This window comes from Myotis davidii, unplaced genomic scaffold (assembly GCF_000327345.1).
Source record: "Myotis davidii unplaced genomic scaffold, ASM32734v1 scaffold390, whole genome shotgun sequence".
NCBI classification, from domain to species: Eukaryota; Metazoa; Chordata; class Mammalia; order Chiroptera; family Vespertilionidae; genus Myotis; species Myotis davidii.
The window spans coordinates 648,693-660,329 of NW_006282748.1; the positions used below are offsets into that span (position 1 = coordinate 648,693).

An 11,637-nucleotide genomic window follows, 5' to 3' on the forward strand; every position below is an offset into this window, starting at 1 on the left:
ATATTTTTCCAGAGTGTCTGTTTTCAGAGTCCGGAAAAAATATTTAAAGCTTCAAAGATATGTTAAGCTTTATTACAAAATATACTACAAATTATTATTATTATTAAATATATTACAGAATGTTATTATTAAAATGTTATAGAAAATTCTTATTAAACCTGAGACTCTACAGAGAAACAATAGTGATAAGAAGATGACCAATAACAAACCTGGCTGGCACTTAAGTCAAAACTTGGAAATAGGCATAATAGGGGAGAAATGTTGGAGTAAAAGAAAATAATAACAATGAAGGGATCTGCCACTTCCAGTGATCTGAACTAGGTGCGCTGAGGACAACTAGAAAATCTGGATGAAATATAAGCAAATGCCTGTGAGAAGGATTTACAGAACTGACAAGGAAGTGAAGAATTACCAGGCGAAGCAAGATTCCAAGACAAGGCAGCAATACCCCGGGGGCATCTGTTGATTTCCAGAAAAGATGATGAGAGCAAAGGCTTGAGCAGCACCTCTGACAGTCTGCTGGGTCAGGGTGCCAAACCTGGAGCACAAGGCCTGCTGACTGGGGGGGCGGAGGGCAGACTTCCCGGGGCTTTGCCATTGAGACCCTGAGGGACATAACCAAGGAAGGAAGGTGAACCAGAAGCAGAGGAGACTAAAGAGAGAGACACAGCCCGCTCTGCGTCCTCTGAATCCTGCGCTGGGATTAAGGAGATCCCCAGATGCCAGAACCCTATCAGAAGCTACCAAAACCCTTAGTCGATAAAGAGATCACACTACGCCTCAAATCACTTCTTCAGTTTTCAAATATGTCCTGAACACAGGAAGACACCTACTGTGTCCTACACTCTACTTAAAACTGGGTTACGCAAAAATGAATAAGACATGGTCCTTTCCCCCCAAGGATTAGTAGTCCAGTGGGGTAAACACATGTCAACAGCCAAGTAAATTCTAATACATTAACCAATTCAAAAATTATCCATTAGGCAACAAATATATGTCTGGCATTATGTTAAGCATCACATTATTATTATGGCAAACCCCTCGAGGTAGCCTATAGTCTAGTGGGGAAGATAGTCAAATACACTGGCTGAAAAGGAATTCTGCTCTGCTACTATTTACACTAGTCAAGAAGACTTCCTGGGGAGATGACTTTTGTTAACAGAAAGCAAGAGGCTTTTGGAAATCCTGATAGACAAAGATTACAGCACAATTCATTTTAGGATATCAGACAAAGTGACTACGAATTAAAAGTTAAGCCGAACCGGTTTGGCTCAGTGGATAGAGCACTGGCCTGCGGACTCAAGGGTCCCAAGCTCAATTCGGTCAAGGGCATGTATCTTGGTTGTGGGCACATCCCCAGTAGGGGGCGTGCAGGAGGCAGCTGGTCGATGTCTCTCTCTCTCATGGATGTTTCTAACTCTCTATCCCTCTCCCTTCCTCTCTGTAAAAAAGTCAATAAAATATATTTTTAAAATAAGAATTAAAAGTTAAGAGAAAGTCCAAGGAAACAAAAGCATAAAAATGAGCTATTCTGCTAATTATAATCTAACTCAAAGTTAGAGCTATAATCTAACTATGAGTTAGAGCAGGGGTCCTCAAACTTTTTTTTTTTTTTTAAATATATTTTTTATTGATTAAGAAATTACATATGTGTCCTTGTCCCCACGTTACCCTCTACCCCCCCCACTCTTTTTGAGGACCCCTGAGTTAGAGTATCATTACAGCCAATATGGCAGTCTCTAAGTTACATACTGAGGTAAAAAGATAAAGCAGTGAAATGGAGCCCTAACCGGTTTGTCTCAGGGGATAGAGTGTCGGCCTGCGGACTCAAGGGTCCCGGGTTCGATTCCGGTCAGGGGCATGTACCTTGGTTGCGGGCACATCCCCAGTGGGGAGTGCAGGAGGCAGCTGGTCGATGTTTCTCTCTCATCGATGTTTCTGACTCTCTATCCCTCTCCCTTTCTCTCTGTAGAAAAATCAATAAAATATATTTTTTAAAAAGGCAGTAAAATGGAAGTTGTACCTCTATTAGAACCCCATTTCAACAGGCAAAATTTTAATATTCAACAAAGCCCTTGGATTGACCTGTGGCCCACAACCACCATCCTTTCAGCATGTCTTCCTCCTGGGTGATGAAGAGCCCACCACACATACCACTCTATCACTGAAGCAGTTCTTCCTCCTCTATGACACCATTCTATAGACCAGTGGTTCTCAACCTTCCTGATGCCGCGACCCTTTAATTCAATTCTTCATGTTGTGGTGACCCCCAATTTCATTGTTACAAATTGAACATCATTAAAGCATAGTGATTAATCACAAAAACAATATGTCATTAAATATGTGTTTTCCGACGGTCTTAGGCGACTCCTGAAGGGGTCGTTCGACCCCCATCCCAAAGGGGTCGCGACCCACAGGTTGAGAACCGCTGCTATAGACGGAGACTCTCGGACTTCAGAGAAAGCCTGATCAAGCGCATATAGTGGTCCAGGATTATGGACTTGATCCTGGGTCCTTTGATTACAAATATCACCCACGGTCTTTCCAGTAACTCAGGCTCCTCCCAAGAAGTCACCACATTGCGTTCACAAGCCCTGGCCGGTCCTGCCAACCAGCCACCTGTCAGCAGGCTCGGAATTCTTTCCAAGGGAGGGCTCTGGACAGCCATGCTCCCGGCGACAGGAGCCTGGCAAGCGAGATGAAACCGACTTGCCACCCAGCAGCAGCTACCCCAGTATCTCTGGACGGACTCGGCTGGGTTCTGATCTTCACTCGCGGGCTGAGACGCCATGATATGCTCCGAGAATCCCGTGTCCACATGATAAATGGAAAGGTGTCTGGACAGCGAACAGAGGCAAAGGATGGTCCCCGGGTTGAGACCAGAAAGAGGCATGCAGTCCAAGGGCCTTGGGGAAACTCGGGGTGGGGATGGTGGCGAAGGGAAGAATAAGTATGTCTTAAAGAGCCCTCTGGGTCTCTGAATGTGAAAAGACAGGCCTAGCCCACAGCCTAGTTTAGGATGGGCTATCGAGACATAAACTGTGTATTTAAAAAAAGTATCAAAGGGTTAGAAGAAATCATGATCTTTCAGGTACTCGTCTGAGGCTGTCATAACCTTCATTTCTTTTTCTTTCTTGAGAATCAGATTTTCACTCTAATAAAAATCATTAAGCGCTCAACCAGCGTGGCTCAGTGGTTGAGCATCGACCTATGGACCAGGAGGTCACTGTTCGATTCCTGGTCAAGGCACATACCCGGGTTGCAGGCTCCATCCCCAGTTGGGGGGCGTGCAGGAGACAGCCGATCAATGATTCTCTCTCATCATTAATGTTTCTATCTCTCTCTCCCTCTCCTTTCCTCTCTGAAATCAATAAAAAAATACATTAAAAAACAAAATACAAGATCCCATCTCTGGTCCAGGAAGGCTGAGGACGGACTAAGAAAGGGCCTAATTCTGATGCATCCCATCTGGTCTTCCCTGGGTGACCCCGTAAGTGCTTCTTTTTTCCCCAACCTACAATGCCTCCATTTTTGCAACCCTTCAGCCTTCTGTTGTTAGTCGACACAAATGGGAGTACCTACTATGTGCCAAGTATTGCTGCTTCATCATCTCTGCACTCTGGAACCAAGGAGCCACGTAATTCTAGCAGCTCAAGGCTAATGGAAAAAATAAGCTCACACTTACTAATAATTTGAAATTGCATTCATTCACACATTTTTTGGCCCCCACATATTTCCCTGAGAAATAACTTTTCCTTGCAAGCTGCAACTGCAAAGAGGCAACACTAAACCTTTAAAAGCGTAAGAACAATTGAAGAAGTATGATCTTTGCTTAACTTTTACTTTGCTTTACGTAAAATGGGTTAACCACTTGATAGCTCTTCAAGAACTCTTAAGGCTCCAGAAGCTCTAAGAGCCCATGGAGCTGGGAGGGAGGAGAAAGCAGGGATTATGCGGCTAAGGCCCACACTCTATTTCCATCATCTCTTGATGAACATAATAATATATCTGACCAAAGGGGGTGGGTGGCAAAGGAGAAACTAACTGTGGCCTTGTCCTTCCTGGCAAAGATTCAAAGTAAGCTGACAAAACGAAGACACTGCACATTTAGTTAAACATAATACACAACCTAGTGTGTAAAATACATGTGGACCACTTCAATACTTGATACTTTATTAGTTAAGTGAGATATAGTTAAAGTGGGTACGAGGGAGAGTAATATTATTAACCAGTTAACTGCCACGATATTTTGAATTTCATTTAAAAAGGTCCGCCGCTTGCGTCGATAGACGCTTGTGGCGTACAAATGGTTAATAAAACAGCTGTGGTGGCGATCTTTATTTCTTGGCCAGCCCATCCTTAAAAGGTTCCTTTAAAAAAATTTTTTTATTGATTTTAAAGCGAGGGAGAGAGAGAAACATCATCAGCTGCCTCCTGCACACACCCTGATGGGGCAATCGAACCCGCAACCTGGGTATGTGCCCTGACTGGGAATCGAACCCACCACCTTTTGGTGTACAGGACGATGCTCCAACCACATTGGTCAGGTCTTCAAAAATTTCTGATGCATATCTACTATAATGTGCATCAAAATATAAAAAGGATATGAAATACCACTGAAATCTTCACTAGCCAATATTTTATAGAACTGCCCTGGATCCTTTATATTAGGTTGGGGAGGGGTACGGGGGAGGGGGGCTGTACTTTTATAAAGGGCTTATTGGAGATATCTCACAAATCCGGTAGCCCTCACTATTCAAATTTATTCAATTTCTGAATGCAGATCAAAAACGTCTGGCTGACAACAGAGACTTGGATCGTTTGCTAAGGAGTAACAATTCCCATCCATATCCTTTGCACCATTAGCAAATGAAAGACTTGTGCTGGGCCCTAACCGATTTGGCTCAGTGGATAGAGCATCGGCCGAGGGACTGAAGGGTCCTAGGTTCGATTCCGGTCAAGGGCATGTACCTTGGTTGCGGGCACATCCCCCGTGGGGGCTGTGCAGGAGGCAGCTGATGATGTTTCTCTCTCCTCAGTGTTTCTGGCTCTCTATCCCTCTCCCTTCCTCTCTCTAAAAAATCAATAAAATCTTTAAAAAAAGAAAGAAAGACTTGTGCTGGGCCCTAACCGATTTGGCTCAGTGGATAGAGCATCGGCCGAGGGACTGAAGGGTCCTAGGTTCGATTCCGGTCAAGGGCATGTACCTTGGTTGCGGGCACATCCCCCGTGGGGGCTGTGCAGGAGGCAGCTGATTGATGTTTCTCTCTCATCAGTGTTTCTGGCTCTCTATCCCTCTCCCTTCCTCTCTGTAAAAAATCAATAAAATCTTAAAAAAAAGAAAGAAAGACTTGTGCTGGAAAGACTTGTGCCTGCTGCAGTACCCCATAGCTGGAGGCCTGTGACATACCCTTTCCGGTTTCCCACCTACTTAAAACAGCCTGCCCTTTGAAAATTCCTTAAAAACTGTTCTTATCCTATCACTCCCATGGATAATTCTTCAAGGCCTCCCCACTACCTACAGAGTAATGTTCAGACTTTAGCCTAGTCTTTCAGTCTTTTACAATCTCCTGTAATATGGGAAGAACTAGACAATAAGGATGACATAAATTACTATGAGTTGGTCCATATTCTGCATGGACCTAGTTCCAGACCGACAGCTGGAAAGAAACTATTAATCTTTAAAGAGCCTATATCCCCATCTCCTGTGCCCATCCCTAGGGGCAGCTTTGAGGCCTAAATGAGAACCAATGTGAAAACCCACTGAAAACAACTATCCATCACTCGACAAATACAAGATGTCAGTTTTACTGCCCAGACAGAAATCAATCGTTATTGCACCAGGACTTCCCGGGACACAGAGACCCTCTCCGGCTTGGGCACACAAGCAAGCTGTGACCTTCAAAGTGAACTAGTTGATTATCTGAAAGGCCAGGTCATAAGCCAATGAGACCAGCTACTCCGCACTTTCATCCTCTATCATCTGATGCATGGCCAACTACCCTATGAATAGCATCTGGCACAAGGAGGTGCATGCAGTATGTTTCTGCTGAATGACTAAGTTCCTAAAATACACTTGGATAAGCCCTGGCTGGTGTGGCTCCGTCCCATACACCAGAAGGCGGCGGCTTCAGTTCCCAGTCAGGGCACATGCCCAGGTCTGGGGTTCAGTTCTACTGTCGAGTGTACCAGAGGCAACCGATCCATGTTCCTTTCTTTCTTTCTCTTTCTCTTTCTCTCTCTCTCACCCCCTTCCTCTCTTTAAAAAACCAATAAAAACATATCCTCGGGTGAAAATTAAAAAAAAAGTAAAATGGGTGGCAGAAACAGACATATCCTGGAATTGTTACCAGAAAGAGGACCTGGCCCTGAGCAGGTCTGCCTAAGAAGTCAGAGAAAAGGGGGCCTTGGGGACAGGTTCAGGGGGGTTGGTTTATCTGGGAGGAACTGCTGGTGCCCATTGCTGCCCTGGTTGCAAGCCTCCTGGGGTCCCTGAGAGTTTTAGGTGCATGCCAGTGGGGGAAGGAGGAGAAGAGCAGAAGAGGGAAGAGGGGAGGGGGGACGGGCATGGGCAAGCTGCTAGGAAGGAGAGCACACGCTGGGTCCTTTGTCTCCAGGCTTTTATCTCTCTCTGCCAGGTGGGAATCTTAGGGCAGGGCTCAGGGAAGGTTTCAACAGAATATTCATCAGCTTTATGCTGATGTACCAACATGAGGTTTATTTTCATTTGTCCTTGAGCCTGGTTGGCAAATAGCACTAATTAGATTTCTGTCCCTGTCTCCCTGCGTAGGGTGGCTGGGGAGGAGAAGTGCAAATCATTTACTCTTAAGTGTCCCCGGCTTAGGGAAGATAGGATTTACTAGGTGGCTGCAAACTGCTGTTCAACTCTCTGCCTCAGTTTCCCTATGACACTAGTCCTGGTTTAGGAGCCTCAGAATGAGGTTTTAAGAAACACACACTTGGATGATGATAAAAAGAATAACATGCATAAAGGATGACCCAGGCTTGGTACCAAAGACAGAAGCTTTCAACTACCAGGACCGTTTCTGGTAGTTTTCTAAAAGCAGTTGGAGGAGGAGGTGGTCATGTCCTAGGGCAGTATTTTTCTCTAACCAAAGTCAATCTTCCCCTGAACTGTCTGTTTGTTGTCATTTTGCATCAGGATAACATACCCGATAACAAGCCTTGAGAATAACAAAAAAGTAATTTCCTTTCCTCCGCCCCCTAAGCCCCCTAAGGGGAGACCACAAATCCCTTCCTTGTTATTGTTACTGTGTTCCTTGTTGACTGTTAACTATCCTGTACCCACCGACTTAAAAAAAAAAAAAAGTATGTTTTTATTGATTTCAGAGAGGAAGGGAGAGAGATTGAGAATCATCAATCAGCTGCCTCCTGCACACCCCCTATGGGGGATCTTGCGGGCAACCTGGGCATGTGCCCTGACCAGGAATAGAACCTCTGTCAGGGGCAGAAATATAATACTGGGGACCAGCTATTAGTTATAAGAAATGAAATAAGAACTATTAATCATGCTCTGTTAACCCGAATGGTTCTGGTCTGATTCGGGCAAGCACATTCTAACCTGGCTGAGAGTGGCATGCTCTGGGACATGAGCGCTGACAGCAGAATGCAGCCCATCCTTCATTCCCCAACAGCCTATCATTAAGGAAATGGCCCGAACAATCTAGTCCTGGAGGCAGCTCTTTACAACCCAGCCTGTAATCTGGTCCTGCGACACCCCCCTTCCCCAGCAGACCACACGATTTGTAACCTGAGGTGATTAAATCGTCCCCACTTCCCCAGGCCTGTAATTCCGACTTTCCCACATAATCTCTGTCCTTCTACCCATATAAGCATCTGGCTTATGGGGGAGGGGGAGAGATTTTCGTGGGTGACCTGCTGCTCTCCCATACCGCCGGCATTATCGGAATAAACGCTCATACAGGATTCAACCCCATCTGCTTCATTGGCTCAAGTAGTGTGATGGGCAGCTTGGGCCCACTGGTTGTCCGGTTTCACCTGGACCTCCTGGTTGATGGGTCAACGCTCAGCCACTGCCAGGCTATGCATTTCACTTCTTATCCAATCCCAGAGGTTTCCCTGCGTTACTCTCCCCCACCTCCCGAGTCTATCACCAATGGATTTCATTTATCGGAATAAACGCTCATACAGGTTTCAACCCCGTCTGCTTCATTGGCTCAAGTAGTGTGATGGGCAGCTTGGGCCCACTGGTTGTCCGGTTTCACCTGGACCTCCTGGTTGATGGGTCAACGCTCAGCCACTGCCAGGCTATGCATTTCACTTCTTATCCAATCCCAGAGGTTTCCCTGCGTTACTCTCCCCCACCTCCCGAGTCTATCACCAATGGATTTCATGAGGTACCCCCCTTACATCTCCCCTTGATTTTGATGTATAAAGTCAGTGGTAAAACTGCCATTTTTCAGAACATTTTCTCAATCCGCTGAGATTTTGCTTCCCAGCAATTGTCTTCAGTTTGGCTCAAATAAATGCATAAAAATCGTCTACAGATTTGAACACGGATAGTTCTTACAAATCAATAAAAAACACAAAACCCTCCAAAATAGGCTATAAATAGCACTTCACAAAGGAAGATATAGGACTGGCCAATAAACAAAGATAAACTTTCCACATCACTTGTCATGAGGAAATGCAAACTAAAGTCACTCTGAGCTGCCACCACACACCCACCAAAACGGCTAAAATGAAAAAGACTAACACCACCAAATGCTGACAAGGATGTGGATGGAGCAACTGGAACTCCATACATTGTTGGCTGGAGTGTAAAATGGCAGCACTGCGTTGGAAAACTGGTTGGCACTTGCCTACAAAGTAAACATACATCATCTACCCAATGACCAGCAATTCCGTATCTAGGTATTTACTCAAGAGAAATAAAAACATATACGTCCACAAAAAGTCCTGTGCAAGAATACTCAGAGCAGATTTATCCATAACAGCCCCAAACTGGAAACAATCCAAATGTCCATTGTCTGGCAAATGGATACACGAATTGCAGTATATTCCTACAATAATGTAACACTCGGCAATAAAAAGGAACAAGCCACTAATATACCCCAACAACATAAATGGTTATGCTAAGTGAAAGAAACTAGGTACAAAAGAATACACACAATACTAATTCCACTTTTATGAACGGGTTAGACTCGCCTGTGGAGTGGGGATGTGTGTGGCAGGGATTAACTTGGGAAGAGACACAAGGGAACTTTTTGGAAATGTTCTCTAGGGATGTGGGTTACACAGGCACCTGCATTTGTCAGCTTAATGAACTGTACTGTGAATTTCACCACATGTGAATTAGGCCTCAATAAAGGAAAGAAAAAAAATAAAACAAAGACAAATAAAAATATCTCCAATATAAATACCTGAATCAATATGCTTTGTTACTGGACCGAAGGAAACCTTTACCATTCCAAGGCAAAAACAAGACACACACCCAACTTTTAAAAAGTAAAACAGTGAAAACAGGTCGGCAAACTGCAGTTCGAGAGCCACATGCGGTTCTTTGGCCCCTTGAATGTGGCTCTTCCTAAGCCTTAGGAGTACTCTAATTAAGTTAATAACAATGTACCTACCTATATAGTTTAAGTTTAAAAAATTGGGCTCTCAAAAGAAATTTCAATCGTTGTACTGTTGATATTTGGCTCTGTTGACTAATGAGTTTGCCGACCACTGGACTAAAACATTCCTCAAGACTACGAACCAACAATGGGACCTACTGTAAACCATCTGAGCTCTCCTGGCCTTGGTTTTCTCATCTACAAAATGGGAGAAGAGCCCTGAGTGGTGTGGCTCAGTTGGTTGGAGCGCGGTTCTGTGCAGTAGGGGTGAGTGCAGGAAGCAAACGATTGAAGTTTGTTTTCTTTCTTCCGTTCTTTCTTTCTTTCTTTCTTCTTTCTTTCTCTCTTTCTCTTTCTTTTCTTTCTCTCTCTCTTTCTTTCTCTTTCTCTTTCTCTCTCTCTCTCTTCCCTCCCTCTCTAAAAAAACAAACCAAAAAAATCAATTTAAAAAAATGGGAATGAAATAATTACAGGGTTACATAAAAATTAAGGTTATGCCAATCTAGCACAGTACCTGGCACACTGAACCTTAATAAATGGTGGTGGTAGGAAACAACTAGAAAATGCATGAGTAAGGTCCATTTTACCTACCTGGCAATGATTTATAAGTTTAAGAAAGAACCCTTCCAGGGGACTCTTATTTGAACATCTTCCCGGAAGCCTACCCGTTTTTCCTGAAAACCTGCCCCTTCCTGATAACTGATGGCATTCCAGCCACGTGGCTGGTGGGGGGGGGGGGAGGTGCCTTGTTCTTCCGTGGCCCTGGCTTAACACTGTTCCTGTAAATCAAAGTTTTGGATAACCAAATTATATGTAAAGGTATGAGGAAAACTCTCGCTGTTTTTAAAAAAGCCTAAAATTGTTTTATGAAATAAAAAATACTTTTAATAAAGATTACCAGTACTTAAGTCAGGTTTCCCATGAACTAGGTTTCCCTAATGTGGCATTCCTACACCTGCTGGGAAGTTTTCTAACCTTTCACAGGGCCACATATTTCCAAATGCTAAGACATGCACCCCGATCACCACTTTCCACGAAGAGCGTGCTCCCTCGTGGAGAAAGCCAGCGGAGTGTTCTCCTTTTAGCACACGGACACTGTCGGTTGGCTCACCGCCAGCAGTGGGCTCAAGTAGATTTATCCTTTGCATAGATCACATCACGAAGTGCATTTGCCTAATGCGGTGCCCTAGATTTTGCAAATCACATCCACTGATGTACGTGCAAGTCTGCAAATTCCAATGTTTGCAAGGAGGACACAAGTCGTTTGTATAAAAGAGTCTGTCTTGATTATCAGTAAGAGCAGGAAAAAGTCTTAAGTCTCCTCCTATCTGTTTGCTAGACAGTCATTTTACATTTCTGTAAAGGATTTCCTGGTTTGTAGCAAAGGTGGGGTTGAGACAAGACACTGAGGTTCTAACTAGTATCTGCATTCGCACTGAACAATAGTAAACCCCACACATACCAAAGATCTGCCTGAAACCTTCCAAGGCCAAAAAGTTCTATTGTGTGTCCTGGGCACCCACTAAAGGAAAGTTGAAACTATAAATAGCACAGAGAAGACCACAGTCCCTGGGAGAAAATGTTTTGCTTAAAATGGCACAACTACACAATTCGATATAATGTCATATATATGTGTGTGCGTATATATATATATATATATCCTGAATATCTTTCAACAAAAAACTTTGATAATTAAGAAAATCGTGTTCTCACTAATGAAGTCCTACATGCTATCTTACTACCATGTTAAGGTATTTCCTTGTGATGCAGTGGTATTCACCTGAAAAGTGGCTCAGGTGTAACCCTCCACACCAAGATGTCACAAAACCTGAAATTGAAATGCAAGGGGACCCCACCCCACGTTGGCGCAGCCTAGGGGTGCCCACAGTCCACCTGGAGCAGGCACTGGGAGGAGCCTCAGGTTTCCTCACCGCCCTGATAATCGTCGCTCCCATACAAACAGCATCTTTAAAAGTTCCAGCCTTAAGAAGGAAATCAGACTTGCCTGCGGTCTGATAAGAAACGTATAGGGATCACC

The 11,637-nt window shown here is 44.3% G+C and overlaps 1 protein-coding gene across 1 annotated transcript in view; it reads right to left on the bottom strand.

The window, feature by feature from the left end:
• LAPTM4B (lysosomal protein transmembrane 4 beta) overlaps window positions 1–11,637 on the bottom strand; it is a 35,551-nt gene that overhangs the window by 22,576 nt on the left and 1,338 nt on the right. The window lies entirely within an intron of this gene.